Source organism: Peromyscus eremicus, chromosome 3 (genome assembly GCF_949786415.1).
Source record: "Peromyscus eremicus chromosome 3, PerEre_H2_v1, whole genome shotgun sequence".
In the NCBI taxonomy this organism is placed as follows: Eukaryota; Metazoa; Chordata; class Mammalia; order Rodentia; family Cricetidae; genus Peromyscus; species Peromyscus eremicus.
This window is the reverse complement of record NC_081418.1, coordinates 62,899,253-62,919,501: the sequence shown is the minus strand read 5'-3', so window position 1 is coordinate 62,919,501 and position 20,249 is coordinate 62,899,253.

The window sequence follows — 20,249 nt, the reverse complement described above, 5'->3', positions numbered from 1 at the left end:
ACTTTGGTCATGTTCTTGGAAACCAAGACTGTTAATGCACACATACACACTTTTTTTTTTTTTTGACAAACTGGAAGAACTCTGTTATTTTTAACTTCAAAGAATTTATTAGAAAATAATATTTTTGAAAAGCGCACATAGCGGTGAGCCCACGAGGATGGAGCCTGTAGTTTGTACAGAGAAAAAAAAAAGGATGTTTTTGCATTAATAAACTGAGAAATAACTGCTGTAAATTTACTAAAATGTATTTTTGAATATTTTGTAATAGTTTTATAGAAATAAAGTGTGCCACGCACCCAGTGGTTAGTAGATATTTCCTGAGAATTCCTGTTGCGGCCCTTTTTATTTTCTTTTTTTGGGGGGGCTTCATTTTCTGGGAAATCTGGAGCCCCAGAATTCTTTTGAATTGTAATGCTTCTACTTGTGAATTCAGACCCTGGCTTAGGAAACCAAAGTCAACAGAACAAATCTACCATCTGCTCCCCTCTCTGGCGAGACCTCAGTCCTGTGCTTGCTATGCAAGGCTCTGTCCACACTCCCCAGAGTTGGTGGTGTTTGGGGGAACAGTCTTCCCCCAGCCCCATCTCTTCACCGGCAAAGCCTTCTTTGTAGGCAGAGAGGAAAGGCCCGGGGTGTACAGACCCCTTTGCATGGTAACCCGGTGCCTTTCTCTGACCTTGTGGTCTCTGATGTGTGAGGAACAGGCTCCATAGCTTAAGATGCTGTGTCCTTTGAGACAGGGTCCCAAAGGAGCTTAGCTCTCTCAACCTTCCTACCATGGTCCTTGGAATAATTTGTCCATCTGGGCCTGGTGAGTTGTCTGCTAGAGGGCGGATGTTGCCAGGGTCCTCTGGCCACTTTAGTATCTCTTGGCCCATGTCTATCTGGAACAATGGCAACTCCTGTAGTTTATCCCCAGGGCTCAGTCAGTGCCAGTGTTAGCTAGGTCTGGTTGAGGATCCCTTCCAGTTTACTGATGCCTGGTAGTGTGTTCAAGAGGACTCTACCCTGGACCCTGGCCAGGGATCAGGCCTAGACTCACTCCTGGTTCTTTAGTGTACCAAAGTAAGTCCTACTCTGTGACTTGAGGAGGAGCGTCTGAGCAAGCTCTGACCAGAGAGAGCGGGTCTTTGGCAGATGGAGCCAGGGCAGAGGCTGGCCCTGGTTTTAGAAGCTCTACTGAGTGAAGCTTCCAACAGCCTGGCAGGTCTGACTCCCAAGGAAAGGCCTTTGTGGGTGCCTACGGCCCTGAGAGCTTTGTTGTGAGAGCCTAGCCTCTGAGGCTGTGTCCACTATGGCAGCCTCAGACTAGGGATTTGTCCTCTACCTGCTTCCCCAAGGCCAACCCTCTAGGTAGCAGCAGACCTTGGTTTCTCTCCACAAAAGAGTTTTCTTTGGTCTCCTAGGTGGTAAACAGTGTCAAAGCTGGTGTTGCCGGTGCCTCTTGGGATTGGCCGTGGCTCCTCTGTTGTCCTTTCTGATCAATCCATCAAAGGCAAACCAGAATGCCTGTGCACACCAACAACCCTGACTGTGCCTAGCACCCTGACCAACTGCCCGTGCAGCAGTCCATCAGAGGCAGGAGCTGGACGTCCACCCAGCCCGACAGTTTGCCATGGCCTAAGAGGAGTTCCAGAAACAAAGGCACCACGGAACACTAAACGTCAGCCAGTGCCCGCTCCTGGAGGGCCAGGTGGCACAGTCCTGCTGCCCACCTCCCAGGCTCCCTCAGTCCTTGGAAAGATCTTTCTATAGGCATGAAAGAAAGGCATTACCCGGAGGTGATAAATAGAGGTCATGAAGGAAGTATAGGCCGTCCTGCCCTAGCAGGGCACTATGTCTCTCTTCAGGATTGATGGTGTCAAGAATTTGTGCAAAATGTATTGTGGCACTTATTGCCACCCCTTCGTATGCAAGTGCTTGTTCGTTCTTACAAAAAAAACTGCATCAGGATGTTCTCAAAACTGCTATCTTCGCGCTCTCTGGTTTGAATAATTGGAGCAATCACAGACTTCCTGCAATGTCGTTTAAGTGGCAGAATTCCTATCCCATACTGTCACACGCATTCTTCATGTCTCTCCACGAGAGCAAGCTGCAAGTGTGAAAGAAAAATCCCATTGAGAGGGTGGGTGTCACTCTCTCAATGGGTGGATTGAGTCAAGCTGTGGGAATTTCTCCTGTGCAGGAAGGCACGTGACTCAGCTGCTGATAGGATGGCAGAGTGGTCCTCTCCTGGTGGAACCCTCTGTTGTTAGCGTCACACTCAAATGGGAAATGCCGGGCACACATGCAAAGAATGCCGGGTGGCTGCAAGGTTTGGCCAGAAAGCACCAAAGTCCCAGCCAGGGACTCAAGCTGGCACAAGGAAGCTGGCTTGTACTCAGCCTTTGGGGCTCCCTGTTACCCAGGAAAGCTAGGCCAGCCTTCTCTGTGGGGGCCCAGGGATGTGGCCTGCACACGACTCCATAGGAACAAATCACAAGCTGACTTCTCAGGTCTCAGCTTTGTTCAAGCACTCTGCTGGGAATACATTCAAAGACAGGTAGCAAGCTATGGCCCTGGGACAAATCTAGTCCAAGGCCTACTTCCGCATAGTTCATGAGTTGAAATGGTTTTTTAGCACCTTTGAATGTCTGAAACCAAGGCTCTAAAGGATGGTATTTCATGGCACCTGAAAACTACACGAAGCTCACAGCTCAGTGGCCATCGGTAAAGTGTCACTGGGGCACACCGGGCATGCTCACAGCATGTTGCCCACGGCCTCCTTCTGGCTGGTGTGACAGAGTTTCTGTATACAGCAGAGATCATGGGGCCTGTGGAGCCCTGGACAAGGCTGCTTCTGGTCCTCTTTGTAGGATCCAAACCAGGGGCTGAGGAGGTGGTTTGGTCAGCAAAGTGCTTATGACACAAACTTGAGGATGCAAGCGTGATCCCAGCTTTCCTATGATCCCAGTAAAAGGCTGGTGCAGTGGTGCTCTCCTGCGATCCCAGCACCAGGCGGTGAAGACAGGGGAATCCAGGGGCTGGCTTGCCAGCTGGCATGGCCAGTCAGTGAGCTTCAGGCTTAATTACAAACCAAAACTGGGGCTGGAGAGATGGCTCAGTGGTTAAGAGCACTGGCTGCCCTCCCAGAGGACCTGAGTTCAATTCCCAGCACCTACACGGTAGCTCATAACTGTCTATAATTCCAGTTCCAGGGGATCTGACACCTTCACATCAATGCACATGAAATAAGATTAAGTAAATTACTTTAAAAAAAATTGGCTTAGGGGTAGGGGGCAGGTAGCTGCCGAGGCTTGCTACCATCAGAAATAGGGGTGTCATTCACTAGAATTCACAGGGCTGTACACAATGCCTTCCTCCCTGAGAGCAAGAGAGGACCTCAGAGGGTTTGGGTCCAGGGCAGCCACCCCACCTGGTGGTGAAACAGCAAAGCTAAATGCCAATCAAAGATGGTGCTTGGTCAGAGAGAATAGCCCAGGCCCAGAGCCATCACCTCCCAAAAGAAACTTCCCAAATCACCCCAAAATGGGAGCCTGATTAGGGAAAAAATGGCTGTTTCGCCTAGAGCTTGATTCTCAAGTTAAGAAAATGCATCACCAACACACATTTTACCACATTAAAAGTGCTGGGCCCATTGGAAGGAGGCATGTCTTTGGCATGGAGTTCACTGCCATTATCCACTCTGGTGTTTAGCAGAGCAGCCACATCTCCCGATGGGAAGCTGGTTTAACTTCAGCAGGCCGAGGAGTTCATAGCAGAAGAAATGATAATTCAACACAAATCAAAGGAAAAACTGCCCCTACCCCAAACCGATTTCTCAACGGAGTCTTGTGTGCAAGGTGAGGACCCGTGTGTAGCTTCTCCGGAGAAATTACACTTTTTCCCTTGACTCAGCCTCATTCCAGCTGGAACACTGCTTCCAGGGGGCCTAAGCACAGTCGGAGGGCTGGCTTTTAGATCCCCACAGCCTGAAGGCTAACCCACATCCTTGAGAGGAGCCTCAAGGCCCATGTTGATGTCTGTCTACCAAGTCCATGGGGTTCCAGCTGACAGCTGTCTGGACGCCACCCATCTCTGGCTAAGAGGTCAGATCCAGCAGCTAGGCAGGGAAATGGGACCCAGAGAATGACAGCAATCACCTGAGCAGTCACGTCACTAGAAGACATAGACTCAGAGGTTCCTAGAAGGTGTCAATGGAGAGTAAGAATAAACAGAGGAAGATACCTGGCATTGACAGTGACCTCCCCATGCACATGCACACATACACATCACTGTCCACTACTCTTGACAAAAACAAAACAAAACAAAACAAAACCCTCTCAGGGAAGAAAGCATTGCGTGCAGCCCTGCGAATTCTAGCAAAAGTCCAGTCCCTGTCTCCAGCTCCCAAACCAATTTTGGTTTTTAGTTAATTGATGATGTATTTTGTGTGTGGCATATGCATATGCATAGGTTTGTTTTGTGTTCACTGTGTATGGGTGTGCATGTCGAGGCCAAGGTCAACATCAGGGATCTCATTCTACTGGTGCTTCGTCTGTGCTTTCTAGGAACCCCCCAGTCTACGAGGTCAGAGTCCGTGGTCAGCTGCCATTAGCCCCTCTGGCACCATCAGCGCCTACAGAGATAGGCTGTCCAAAGGCAGCTCTGGAGGGATGCAGATGGTTCTGTTTCTCTTTGTAAGTTCATGAAGCTGACTTTCTGGGGTCCTCCAGCAGATGCTGGGCGACCCCAGCTGTCCCCTGGACATAAGTGTAAAGATGCTGGTTGCGGAAGAATCCGCCCTGGGCCTTTTACTCACACATATCCAGATCCTCTCCTTTTTCTGACTCTCATTTGTCCCAGGACCTGAGGCGTGGGTGAGGGTGTGCTCTTCATTTTCTAGGCACTGCGAATTCCCTGTGGTCCTGCATTGCCTGGTAGCTAGGTGGGAAAGGAGACCCAAGCTGTGCCGGCACTCTTCCCTGCGTGGAGGCCGCGCGCCCTCTGGTGGCCAAGTTAGGAGAAAGTCTTGTGGACAACCGAATGGCCTAGGAGCAGGCAACTGCCCAGACATGCTTACACATAGATAAAAATGTAAAAAGAAAAGGCCAAATTAAGAGCACTGTACTGACCCTGCTCTGTAACAGTGGACATACGGCCACTGTTGTCTGTCCAGCCATCTGAGTGCTTGGTGGGTTTGGGTCTGACTGAGATAAGTTGGGCTGCAAGTGACTTCAGGCCAGGTAGGAGAGTGAAAGACACACCCTTCCTCCCTTGAATGTCTGGAAGGCGCTTGCACTATCTTAGTTTCATTCTGTAACTGTGATAAAAAAAGATCTGACCAAAAGCAACTTAGGGGAGAAAGGTGTTTATTTCAGCTCACGGGTTATAGTCCATTATTGAGGGAAGTCAGAGCAGGAGTTTGGAGCAAAACCCATAGAGAATGCTGCTTGCTGGCTTGCTCACTGGCCTAGGCTTCTCTAGCTTTCATGTGCATCCAGGGCCACTGGGCCACTGAGGAAGGAACATGTAGAGGCACAAGGTCATACTAGCCATGAAGACAAACAAGGAGAAAAGGTGTACTCTAGAAACGGAAGTAGCCTGCTGACTAAGGGTGGAGGGCAGAGATGCCCACACAACTGTAACATTTACAGGCATTCATGGAGGGCCGAAGCTACCCCACCTGTGCATCTGTCAACCCTCACCTGCTGCTACAGCTCCTCCCCAAGACAGTGAGTCCCTGCCCCTTGCTGTTATACCAATAGAGAAACAGATGGATACAAGTGGCAGAGTTACCCAGAGGGCACAGAGAAGATATGCCCAGACACCATGGGTGAAGCCCACACCTCTACCTGCCCACTGGCAGTATCCCAGCCACATCAGAACCAGCATCTACCTTCAGCATCAAGTCACCAGAGTTGAGCTAAGAGCACTCAGGTCCCATCAAGTAAGAACAGTCATTTGTGTGGGTAGCAAGTGCTCTCAACAGAGGTAGGAGGAAGAGAGGAAGGGAGAGACTGCTATCATCTCTCTAGCTCCTGCAGAAAGCAGTCAGGAGAGTCCAGATGAAGAAATGAAGAAAAGCCGGGAGCCTGGGCTGCTGGATCCAGAATGCTCTCCTATCACGGTCCCTTGAGGAGGCCCAGCCTTGCTTGGGTAGCAACCTGGTATCCACCCCAGGAAAGACCTAGTGTCGGGATAAGGCTGCCTAGACAGTAGGAATTTCTGTCCTGGGATAGTCAGCATTCCACAGTGGCAGATGCTCTCTGTGACACCAGCATGCCAACCCAGCTCTCGTGTCCTGAAAGCAAGAACCAGCCTCCTTTCCTTCTCTGTTTTTATGTGTCTGAGTGTTGTACCTGCTTGTACGTCTGTGCACTGCAGACCAGAAGAGGATGCCAGATTCCCTAGAACTTGAATTACAGACAATTGTGAGCCCTCTTGTGGGTGCTGGGAATTGAACTTGAGCCCTCTGGAAGAGCAGTTCGTGCTCTTAATGGTCTCAAGCCTTCCTCCCTTTCTTTTTAATGAACTTTTATTGAAGGGGGGAAATATAACAGGTCATGGATGCCCGCTTGATGCTGGGATCTGAAACAACTGTTACCACCAAGCCTCATACAGCTCCATCCTTCCAGACTGGCACCTGCACACGCAATCAGAGACCAAGTATGCACATCCACAGCTTCCCTAGCTCTGACATTCTGTTTTCACCTTGGGTGACAAAATACTTCAGGACCTACTGGTGTCTTGTGGGAACAGCCTTCTTTACACTTTTTTGTTTTGAAATAGGATTTCTTTCAGGGACCTCCTTGGGCCTTAAATTCACTCTGTAACCCAGGTAGGCCTTGAACGTGGCAATCTTCCTGACTCAGCCTCTTCAGCTGGGTTTACAGGCTTGTGCTGCTAGGCCCGATTCACCAGGGTCTATTAAATGTGTAGTGCATTATGTAGTCACATTTATTTTACATGTGTGTGCACGTGTGCATGCATGTGTGGAGAGAGAGATATAGATATTTTGTAGCATAAAATATATATTTAGCAATAAGGGATTTAGTGCCAGGAACCATCTGGGCCTCTGTTGAGCTGTATCTGCTTCTGGAGGTCACTCCTCGGTGTCACTGACATAGGTGACTGCTGACTGATCAGTGTGGTGGCCGTGAAAGGCTGCAGTGTTCAAGGTGACTTTTTAATCCTAATAAGACAGTGGACTGTGCCCTGTCCACCCTCCCTTCATGGACATTCCCTGAAGTTTGTGACACATTTTTCTCAAAGCTGGAATAATCCTCTCCAGCCCTGTGGCCGCTTCTCAACTAAATTTATATGATATTGTGATTCATCTATTGTCACTTTGTCACAGGGCTGGATTCCTTAGCAAGAAACCTCCTTCCTGGAGGTTGAGGAGACGGCTAAGTCGGTAAGGCAGTTGCCACAAAAGTATGAAGTCCCAAGTCTGAATTTCCAGAAACCATGTAAAAAGTCAAGCCCGGGCTGGGGAGACAGTTGAGTGGATAAAACATGAAAGCTTGATGGTGAGAGTTCAAATCCCCAGCACTCACATAAAAACAGACAGGGGCAAAAACTACCTATAATCCCCAGGAGGCAGAGACAGGAGATCCCCTGGGCACACTAACTACACTGGCCCACATGAACAAGCTCCAGGTTCAGCCAGAGGCCCTGCCTCAATAAAAACTGGAGAATGCTCGAGGAAGATACCCAGTGTCAACTTACACACACACACACACACACACACACACACACACACACACACACACACGAACACCAATAAATATCCATACACATGAAAAAAAATGAGCTTGCATAATGGGGTGCACTTGACCTCAGTGATGGCAAGCTATGTGGCCAAAACAGTGGATCCCTGCCGTGAAGAGCCAGCCAGCCAAGCATGCGGGCGGGGAGAGGGGTGGCGGGGTGTGTGTGTGTGCATGTGTGTGTGTGTGTGTGTGTGTGTGTGTGTGTGATGACAACAACGACGACACCAGGCCATTGAGAAACCCTGTCTCAAGCAAAAGACAAAAGGACCCTGAGGAAGGATGCCTGAGGTTGTCCTCTGCCCTCCATAGGCACACATACATGCAACTGTTCCATGACCTAGCTTGCCTTCTGTTGCTAATAAAACGTTATGACCAAAAGCAACTTGGGTCGAAAGGGTTTATGTGGTTAACGCTTCTACATCACAGTCCATTGCTGAAGGAAGCCAGGGCAGGAACTCGGGGCAGGAACCTGGAGGCAGGAACTGACACAGAGGGCATGGAGGAACGCTGCTTCCTGGCTTGCTCTCTACGGCTTGCACAGCCTGCTTGTTTACACTACCTGAGATTACCTGCCCAGGGTGGCACCACCCATAGTGGGTCAGACCCCCCACACACACACACACCAATCATTGATGAAGAAAATGCCTCCACAGACTTGCCTATCGGCCAATCTGATAGAGGCAGTTCCTCAGTTGAAGTTCCCTCTTCCAAGTGACTCTAGTTTGTGTCAAGTTGACGAATGAATCAAAGCAACTAACCTCCCACAGAGACACATCCTTGTTGACAAGGGCCAGCAGAGGTAGAGAAGAGAGTGGGAAAGGACTTACCCTTTCAAATGATGTGAGTGTGTGAAACCCATTATTGTATACTAACTGCAAAGTTAACTACAAAAGTCAAGTACAGGCCCTGTAGAGATGGCTCAGTGGTTAAGAGTACTTTATCCTCTTCCAGGGGACCCAAGTTCAGTTCCCAGCACCCGTATCAGGCAGCTTACAACCATCTGTAACTCCAGCTCCAGGGAATCTGAAGTCTCTGGTCTCTGTGGTCACCTGCACTCATGTGCACATATCCACATGCAGACACACATTCTTTAAAAAGTGCATCTTGCTCTTGCAAGAACCTGAGTTCAGATCCCAGGACCCGTGTTCAGAAACTCAGAGCCACCTGTAACTAAAGCTCCAAGGGAGTCTGATGCCTCTCATGACATCATAATGAGACCCCCACACACACATCTGTATACACACATAAATAGGCACACATAATTTTTTAATTAATTAATTTATTTACTATGTATACAGTCTTCTGCCTGCAGGCCAGAAGGGGAGTTCAGATCTCATTACAGATGGTTGTGAGTCATCATGTGGTTGCTGGGAATTGAACTCAGGACCTCTAAGAAGAGCAGCCAGTACTCCTAACCACTGAGCCATCTCTCCAGCCCCAACACATAATTTTTAGAAGATATTTTTAGAAGTAAACTATATACAGGATTTAAATTTTTAAATGGAAGAAATGCCCTCCTGCGGTCATCCCTCACCCCAGCTCCTCAGCTGTCCACAGGCAATCCAGACAGCAGTGACCCACTAGTCTTTTGGCCCCAGGTCAAGTCAAGCTTGCCTGCTGTTTCTTTTTTTTTTTTTTTCCGAGACAAGGTTTCTCTGTGTAGCTTTGCGCGCCTTTCCTGAATCTCGCTCTGTAGACCAGGCTGGCCTCGAACTCACAGAGATCCGCCTGCCTCTGCCTCCCGAGTGCTGGGATTAAAGGCGTGCGCCACCACCGCCCAGCGCCTGCTGTTTCAATAACTGCAGCCTCCTCCTCACCTGAGGGCTGTAACTGCCTTCCAAACATCTGCTAGTGCAGACTCCGGCCTTCCTGTGAATCAGAAATGTTCTGAATGGCATCTACAATGGCAGGTCCTTTCCAGAACATTGTCAACTCACTTTGCTCAGTTCTACCAGAGGGGCCTCTGCCCACCGCAGCGACAGCCCTACAAATAGACTTTTTCATCAGACCAAAGAGTGGGGATTCCTCCCTGCTCCATGGGCTGCACTGTAGCCACAGGCATGAAGACATGACCTCGTGTGCCTCCAACTACGGTATTGTCGGTATTTTATTATTTATGGATTTTGAATTTTGTTTTACCTGAAGACACTTCCTCAGGAATATATTGTAGGATAAACATACTCCCCCCATTCTCCTCCACCCTCTCCTCTGTCACCCCTCCCGTTTGTCACCCTAGACAGGTTTACTTCTACTTTCCCGTCATAGAGACATACATGACGTATAGATCATCTAGGAGTGAAACATGGTATTTGTCTTTCTGTGGCTGACTTACTTCTCACTTAACTTGATAGTCTCCAGTTGTGTCCATTTTCCTGCAGGTGACATGCCTTCATTCTTCTTTGTAAAAGAGAAAAATCCATTGTGCGTGCACGCGCATGTGTGTGTGTGTGTTACATTCTTTTTACATATTTTAAATTTTATTTACTTATTCATTTAGTTTGTTTTGGGGGGCACCTGCTTGCCAAGGTGCATGTGTGAAAAGCAGAGGTGACTTTTGGGAGTTGGTTCTCTCGTTCCACCGTGTGGGGTCCAGGGATTAAATTCAGATCATCAGACTTGTCCACTGGCACCTCATCTGTGGAGCCATCTAGCTGGTCCTTACAGTAACACATTTCCATTTCTCTGTTGTTGGACACGTCGCTTTATTCTGCAGTTTAGCTGTTGTGAGTGGTATTTCAACAAATATCAACGTGCCACAGCAACTTTTTGAAGGACTTCTGCAATGAGATCTGGCATCCCCATCTGGCCTGCAGGCAGAACACTGTATACAAAAGGTCCAAGGGGACCTTTTGTCTGTGCAAGAGCCATATTAGTCACATGGTAAGCAGAGGTGGGTGTGGTCCTCTGGGATTTGCTGTTCTTTTGCTGTAGCAGAGAACAGGCAGTGGATCCATGACTCCTAAGATCCATGGTGGCTCCTGACAAGTGTCCATCTCTCCTTCTCCAGAAATTGGCTGGAGATCTCCAGCTATGAATGTCCTCAGGAAAGTCTTCATCCAAGGAGAAACGGTTTACTCTACACTGGAAGCATGTCACTGAGTGTCACCTCTTCACCACCCCTCTGATCTAGAAAGGGAGTGTAGGAACCCTCTCTGGGTCAGGCGGTGGCCTGGAGGGAAAGCTGAGGCTGGTTTGATCTCTCCGATGTGACTTCACATCGGCAACATGGCTGTTTCACTTTCTTATCGCTAATGTGCTCAATGGAGTGGGACTTTCAATTTCCTTCCAGAAAGTTTCCTCAGCACTCAGAGCTTGGTTATCCACTCAGTGCAAGAGGCCTGGCTTTAGGCTGACCTTAGCCTCCTTAGCTAAGCCCAACCATTTCAACTTTCTATTTAACCTGAAAGGCTCATCCTTGCACTTGGACATTTAGAAGCTAATAAACACACAGTTATTAATTGGTCAAATTTCAATATTGTTGTCTCAGAAGGTCAAGGCCAGAAAGGTAGCTTAGCTTTCCCACCAAGCTGGATGGTCTGAATTCAACTACCAGGAACCACATGGTAGAAGGAGATCATAGGCTCCTCCAAGTTGCCCTCTGACCTCCACAGGCATGTGATGGCATGGGCATTCACACACACACACACACACACACACACACACACACACACACACACGACTTACTTTAAAGTCCGCAGAGTTCAGCACCCAAATCATCTCACGTCATGGTAGCTCTGGGTCCTGACCACACCCCATTTTGAAGCCCCCAGACTCCGTGAAAGTCCCTGCACTGTGAAGTGTGTCTTGGATACACCTCTGGGCTTGCTCAACAGAATGCCAGTTCCTAATGACGCAGACCCATCGATCTCACTTTGCCCAGTTCTGAAGTTCAAGGCAGGTGGTGGCTCTGGTCCGTAGGCTGCAGCAGCCTTGGGATCTCTCCATCTCCATCCTGAGATATTTATAGACAATGGTCCCTAGTCAGTCTTCTAAGACAACATATTCAATCAAAAAAGACCCTTTTTAGGTCAGGGAAATGAGTTTTAAAATACTATGGCCCTGTCTACAAATATGTTAGATGGAGGTGGGGGAGGGGGAGACTCTGTCAGGAGCAGCTCTGGTGACTTCACCTACGTGGACTTGCCAGAGCCAGCCCCTGGCACCTGCACGCAACCCAGACCGTCCCTACCACAATGTATCTACTAGCTTGTATCCACTGTTTTCAAAACCACCACAGCTCCTATAGTCTGGGGCAGAGTCCCCGGAAGTCTTCTGTTACCTCCTGTGGCCTATGACCTCTATACTCATGAGGGCCAGCAAGCCCTTGGAGGTTCTCCAGCAGTGACCTCAGCTAGGCTGCCTTCTCCCTATTACAGAGACAGTGACCACATGGGCTCGGGGCGATGTGAGAGGGGAGGGCAGTGTAAGTATGTACATACCTATCACCTGGTGTGTGAGAGTACTTGCATGTGGATGTGTGTGTATAAGTGTAACTGTGTGTGTGTGTGTGTGTGTGTGTGTGTGTGTGTGTGTGTGCTATTTGTATGTGGTTCTGTGTATGTGCTATGTGCCACCGTGAGCTCACATGCATATACTAGACAGAGGTGGAGCAAGGGATGAGTGTGCCAGCAGAGGCTACCACTAGGGAGTGGCTCTGCGTGGTGCTTTCTGTGGAGGGTCCCTGTTCTGGACAGCACTGGGACACCAGAGGGTGTGAAGCCTAGTCAGTCAGGGGGTGAATCAATAACACATAACACCAGCTGCAGTGAGCATTCCCTCTCCCCTCTGCCAGAAGGGCCCTTCAGTAGTTCACACTCTCCCCTCAAGCTTTCCAGGTGGTCACACAGCAAGCAGGAAAGAGGCCATTTCTCCTTTGGGCCTTTCAGCCCCATCACTAGAAAAAGACCTTGTACAAGCTGCTGGCCCTACAAGCAATCACCAGAGCCCTTGGCCAGAGTGACCCAGGAGTGGGCACAGGCAGAAAGGAGCCTGGATATGAATGTTCAAGGGCAGTGGTTCTCAACCTTTGGGTCACGTCCCTCTTGGCAGTTGAACGACACTTTCACAGGGGTCACATATCAGATATCCTGAGTATCCGATATTTACATTATGATTTATAACAGCAGCAAATTACAGTTCTGAAGTAGCAATGAAATAATGTTAGGGCTGGGGTCCCCACAACATGAGGAGCTGTATTAAAGGGCCACAGCACCAGGAAGGTTGAGAACCACTGCTCTAGAATGTCATGATCTGGATATAAAGTGTCTCCCCAAAGCGGCGAAGGCTTGGTGGTCAGCTGGGGTTGATGCTGACAGATCAGATCTGAGGCCACTATGCTTTGACTTTGAAAGCCCCCCATCTAAGGCTCACAAATTTGGTAAGTAATTGCCCTCTGGAGGGAGCTGCCTTCCACAATGGATTATCCTAATCAGATAGCATTCTTGAGGAGTGGCAGGAACGAGGACATGGGACCTAGATGAAGGGAGAGGTTTACGGGGTGCTGTCCTTGGAGCCACTTCCTGGCTGTCACAAGGGAGGTGGCTCTTTCCCTGACCACAGCCTTCAGCCATGATGCTCTGCCTCACAGGCTGCCAGCCATGGGTTACAACTCTGAGACCATGAGCCCACATCAACCCCACCTCCTTTAGATGGCTTATTCTGGGAATTTGTCACAACGGAAGAGACAGATGAGCTAAGGGCACTGACTGTGTTAATGAGTTACTCCAATAATGAATGAATACTGAGCAGGAGGTGGGAAACGCTTTCAGGAAATACGTCACTAGGGAAGCGCCTGGGAAGGGTATTTCCCATCCCTGCTACCCCATCTCCTCTTTCTCTCTCCCTCCCCAAGTATATATAAGCAGTAAGGAGAGTGAGACTCAGCCCAGCTGAGCTCCCTTGGGAGAAGCAGAGGCCAGGTGAGCTGACTGGAAGACGCTCAAACCAACTGAGTCACCTGGAAGGCGCACTCTCCAGCCTGTCGAGCTACCTGCAGGCTGTGCAGTGAACCTGAGGTTCCCAGGTTTTGTGAGCTGTCACCCACCCATGCTGGGGTGGGCTTCTGCTGATGCCGCTCTGAGTCATTTCTGCCCCTGTGGGTAACACTTTACCCACCCATATTCCTGTAAGTGACCCATTAAAACTCACTGATTTGTCAGCTGGACTTCGGTAGTATCTTCTTCATTTGCTTTCTACTGTATTGAAAAAAACACCACAATCCAAAGCAACTTGAGAAGCAAAGGGTTTATTTGGCTTTCAGACCCATCATCAGGGGAAGCCAGGACAGGAACCTGTAGCTGGAGAGTTTTCTCTCTGGGTCCTGCCAAGCCATGGCAGTCTGACAGCCCACTTATAAAATAAACACAGACGCTTATATTATTTAAACTGTTTGGCCTAATGGCTCGGTTTAGCTATCTAGTTTTTACATCTTAAATTAATCCATTTTTATAAATCTATACCTTGCCATGTGGCTTGTGGCTTACTGGCATCTTCACATGCTGCTTGTCATGGCAGCGGCTGGCAATCTCTCACTCCGCCTTCCTGTTCTCTCAGTTCTCCTCTCTGTTAGTCCCGCCTATACTTCCTGCCTGGCCACTGGCCAATCAGTGTTTTATTTATTGACCAATCAGAGCAACACATTTGACATACAGACCATCCCATAGCAGGAACCTGGAGGCAGGAATTGAAGCAGAGACCATGGAAAAGTGCTGCTTACCAGCTTGCTTTCTTATACAACCCAGGACTACCAGCCCAGGGGTAGCACCACCCAGTGGCTGGGTTCTCCTTCATCAACCATTAATCAAGAAAATGTCCCACACACTTGCCTACAGACAAGCTGATGCAGGCATTTTCTCTATTGAGGTTCTTCTTCCCAGATAACTCTAGCTTGTGTTGAGTTGACTAAAAAAAACAAAAACAAAAACAAAAAACAAAACAAAAAAACACCCACTAGCCAGGACAGGTGGAATCAGTATTTTGCTGTTTTTGCTAACCTATCTGGGGTGAGTAGATGTTTATTCTTGTCTCTCTGGAACAGTGTCACTCAACACCCTCTCTCATAGTCCTAAGAGCTAACCCTGCTGACACCTTGATCCCAGATGTCCAGTCTTCAGGATTAGAAGACAGTTAGTTTCTGGTTAAGCCACAGGCTACCTTGCTTCGTTTTAACAACTCTAGGATGCTGTGGTGATTCATATGCACTGTCAACTTGACTGGATTGAGACACATCTAGAGTCATGTCTGTGACAATGTCCCCAGACAAGCTTAATTGAGGAGAGAAGGCCCACCCTAAAGGTGGGTAGCACTGTTCCTGGATGCCAACCCCAGACAGTAAGGGCAGAAGCTTTCTCTTGGCTTCCCGAATGCAGGAGGGAGGTAGCCTGTGACTGGCCTCATGCTCCCATTGCCCAGCTAGCTCAGCTCTTGCCAGCATGGTCCTCCTAATGGACCACACTCTCAAACTGGGAGCCTCTTCTTACCTCATTACTTTTATTAGCTACTGCACCACAGCAATTAGGAAGACGACACAAGGAACACAGCTGGCCCCACCACCCGTGCAGTGGACGCCCCTCCCTAGCGTGCCCCATCCCTGCATGGCATGCACTGCCCTCTCTCTGGGCTTTGGCTACAACTGTCATGCCATCTGCTACCATGAGGGCATTCTGTGACCTCAGAGTGGACCCCTCCCCCACCAGGAAGAAACTATAGGAGTAATCTAAGTGGCTTCGGGAGCTACAAAGGACCCTCTTTGTTTGATCACCAGCACTCACAGGCCCACGAGGACCAAGGGTCTCTGATCTCTGGTCTCCAAATGTGTTGTTTCCCCAGTGTGAGCAATGAACTTCCTATCATTTGTTTCCTGCACAGTTACAGTTACTCTGACACATGGGTTGGTGATGGGGCCCAGGGATCTGAAAGCTGCTATCCTTATTCATGCAGGCCTCCACACATGGCTGGGTATGCTCCAACTTTCTCTTGTAGAAATGCCTCTCCCTGCACTCAACACAAGGTCCTACCCACAGGCATTTCTGCGAATTCTGATAACCAGAGTCTAGGGTCCTCTCTTAGCGGCTCCTCATCACATTTTTTTCCCCATATCCTTGAGTTTTGTTTTCAACATGAAGTCTAGTCTTTAACATTTAATCCTGGCAATGTCTCAGGAACCAGCAGAAACTCCAACAGCTTCACCATCAATGGTTCAAGGACATAAAACATTTTAAGGTCTGCACAGGATTTTCCTGAGTTCAGCCACGTAGCCACTCAGAGTCACTATAGCTAAGGTGCCAAGGAAGTGGCTACTGCTCCAGATGACAGAGTTTGGTGACACTCACATGCTGTCACTTGTGCAGGCATGCCAGTTTATCTGTTGGAGGCTTCAACTAGTCTCCAGAGGAAGGCTTTGGAGGCCAGGCAATGCGTGGAAGGTCAGTGTCCCTACCAAAAGCTCCTTCGGGGACTAATGCATCAAACTGTGAGGCTGTGATGCCCAATCCAGAATATCAGAAGATTCCAGAACTGTGTAAGATCTGCTTTGAAAATAGGCATTGAGCAGAAATGGCCTGAGTGACCAACTAGGCTGTGAGTATTAAAGCCACAGGGGCAGGGGTTGCCCCAGCGATCATGACACTACTTGCCCTGCACGTTCAACACAGAGCATTGGTGCTTGAATGTTGGGTCCATTTAGTTTTGCTCTGGTTCTGTTTTCTGTTCTTGTATGTTGCGAGTATGTAACTTTTTTTTTTCTTTACAGAGGTTCACAGCTGACTTTGCCTTGGGTCTCAGAAGAGACCCAAGGGACTTTGAACTTGAGCTTTCAATGTTGGAGCTATAACATGGGGACTCAAGGTGATGGATGCACACATTTTGCCTTAGAAGGTGATATGGGCCTTTCAAGGTGCCAGAGGTGGAAGGTTATAGTTTAAGATGTGTTTGGGTATCTAGTTGATAGGGTGTGGACTTGTGACTGGATGGAGAGTTGCCCAGCTTTAGCAAAGCATACTCTGGAGTGTGTCCATGTTTCAGATCCTTGCTTGTTCAAACACTGACCTGACCTATCCTGCTGGACTCATGACATGATGGCACAATTTTAAGAGGCTCACAAGCAGGAGGAATGACCTAGCAAGAAGCAAGTCACTGGAAGCATGTCCATGAGGCTCTTCTTGTCCTGGTTCCTCCCTGTAATCCTTTCCTCTGTTTCCTGGCTGCCATGAGCTAACGAGCTTTGACTCCCTCCTGCCAGGACAGAGGGACCCAGGAAACCTCTAGCCAGGAGAAACAATTCCAACTTAAAAGTTGCTTCCACCAAGTCCTGTGATCACAGATATGGAGGAGAGAATACATCTGTCTGGCATCAAAGCCCAATTTTGGGGTAATTATGTCACATTTATGTCATATACCAACTTGAGAACTGACAAGATCATTAGGAACACTAATCGGGTACCTGAAGTATCTACCCTACTCATTTGCCCTCACCTGTTTCAGGTTTTTGGCTGTTCTGTAAATTTCATACTAATTTTATTCTTTTTGTCTTTTAAGTGATAATTTTCTCTTTCATGCTACCATTAGCAACTTGAAATTTTTTACAGGTATGGGCCACAGATTTTTTTTCTTCATCTTAGTTGGATCTATAGCTACCTTGGATTGTTTTCCAAAATAAATTTGTGATTGATTTCTAGGGGATCTTGGTACATTATCACGTGACTTGCAAATAGAAGCTTTTATTACGTTCAGTGTTCTCAAAGTTACTTCTTGTGTTAATATATACAGGACTATTAAGTAGCAGAGCAACTGTCCTAGCTGTTCTGGCTTGGCAAAGACATCCACTCAGGGACAAGACACGTCTGATCTTTAGGATTGAAGACACACATTTTACCATGTTAAGGATTTCTCCACTCCTGTCTGAGTGCAATGAAGGAATGGATACTGAAAGATGGCAGTTTTTCAAATATTTCATGAGTATTTAATAGACTTCCTAATATAGAAACACTTGGCATTTATGGTATAAACCTGGAATGTCATATTTCTTTCCTGTAGTGCTGATAGGTACAGTTGTTTATGGTCCATTTGGGAGCCTCAGAGAGGTCAAAATCAGATGTCTTTGTTTTGAGAATGTCTCAGTCTAGCCAGCCAGAGCGCCCCACAAACTCACCTATCTCTACCTCCCCCACCACTGGGATTACAGATGTATGCCTTCACATTCAGCTTCTTATGTACATGCTGAGGACCCAAACTCAGGTCCTCATGCCTGCACAAAAAGCACTTTACTAACTCAGACATCTCTCCTGCCCAATTTTGTATTTCTCAGTGTACTATTTGGTCTCAGGTATTTTTCTTTATCTGTTGCACTGATAATCAGAATAGTAATGATGACGTTGCTTTGTGTGGACACAGAATGTAGCATGGCTGCATCTCAGTTGCAATGAGTTCATTGTGTTGCTGCTCCCACAGAGAACAGGTTAAGCTAGATGCCCACTGTGGTCTCTTAATAAACGAAATTGTATCATCCATATTATTTGCACAGATCTGCAAAGCTTGGCTTTGGTGACTTTATTCCGAAGATAACACAAATGGCCATGAGTACAAAAGGGCATTCAGCTTCATCAGAATGCAAATTAAAACTAGCAACATCCCTGCATACCTGATAGGATAGTTGTCACAAAAATATATAACCCATGCTGTCGAGAACCAGAAGGTGGGAGCCCTGGACTGATGAGACTGTAAAACGGTGCAGCCTCTAGAGATCAAGATGGTGGCTCCTCAAAACTAAACAGAGTTATTATGCCATCCAGGATTCATTTCTGGATATACAGCCAAAATCACTGAATGCAGGACATTTAAATGCTCCTGTTCACGTCTTCACAGTAACAAGGTATAAGTTACCAGATGCTCAACACATGGACAGAGAAGCAAAGTGTGGCCCACCAGCAGACTACAAAGGAATTTCTGAAATGAGTTGCATGAAGACCTTGAAGAAAAAAATGTCACAAAAGCAAACTCCTGCATGATTCCTTAGTCACGAAAGCCATACGGAGCAGAATGGTAGGCAGCTGCTGGGAGTCAGGTGCTCAATGGGGACAGAGTCCAAGCTGCCCAGGATGAAGAGGGTTCTGCACCATGTAAGGGCTGCACAGGTGTGAAGCAATACCTTAGAGAACAGGTGACCACACCACGCCCAAAGCTCATGAGATTTTTCTACTGCTCCATCAGTAACCTCCTGTCGTGCATATGTGCTTCCCCTTTTTTTCCTTAAGCAGCATACGGTCTATTTTGATTTTTGAAAAACAAGATTTTAATTTTACTTTATTAAAATTTTCTTAAGTCCAAGGGTTTCTGCACTTGCTAGGAGTCGAAGAAAACGTGGTAAAAGTGAAGTCCCATTCCTTAGCTAGCCATGACTAGAAGCTGAGAACACCCAGGTTCTCCCCAGAGCAGGGTGGATCTCCACTCAGTGCCTCCTTTGAGGGGTCTACCTTGCAGGCAAAAGGAGTTATGTTTTTACAGCTGGCCCACCAGCAGGACTACGGCCACACTCCAAGAACATATTTGGAATGGGTCTCTGGTCCCCTATCCTCCAGCCAATACTTGGATACACAGCCCTTTAGGTGCCCTAGGCTGGGCCAATGGCCAAAATGTGAAGAATGACTTACAACTGGGCTGTGTGGGACGTAATGCTGAACAGTGTCTCTTTCCGACCCAAGTAACTAGAGCTTCCCCAAGTCCCTTCCTATTGACTGTCAACACAGAACCTTGGCCTGATGGACAAGGTGCAGGGCTGACAAGGCATGGCTGCATATGCACCTGCCTTATCCTCACTCAGACACTGGATGATGAAGGTCTGGGTCAGGTGTGACATGCACTCCCTTCTCAAGAAAGCTAGGAGCAGGTAAGAGCACTACTGTGCAGAATAGTAGTTGGCCCAGGCAAGGGGAGAGCTACACAGGGTAATGGGTGGGAGAAGGGAGATGACCCAGCCCAGGATAAAGCCTGGCTCATGGGGCACAACACTGGCTTCTCTCTTTAAACAGTACTCAGAAGCAGGGCAGCTGTATGATGCCTCATTCCCAAAGCAGACCGAGAATACAAGATCTGGAACAAAGCCAGCAGCTGCAAGGAGGGGTGGGACAAGATGGTGCTATGGCTGATGCCTCCATGTCTAGGCCCCTGAGAGCACAGTGGCAGAATATGCATTTCTTGCAAGTTGTAACCATTACCTGTGAATGCATTTGTAGTTCTAACGAGAGAACTCCCTGACCCCAGCAACCCCATGTCATTGTTTGGTCACTTCCAAGTCCTACAACCCAAAGACAGCGGGGAACAGTTACCTGACTCCGGTTCCACTAAGGAAACACCTGTGCTGAAGCTTTGGGTTGTGCTGGGGGCGGGGGTGGGGGTGGGGTGGGGAGCTCTCCCCAATCCCACCCATCCAGGACCAGCCACTGCCCACAGCACTGTATGGGGCGGACAGACGCAAGAGGAAGTGAACTCTTGGAGCCAGGA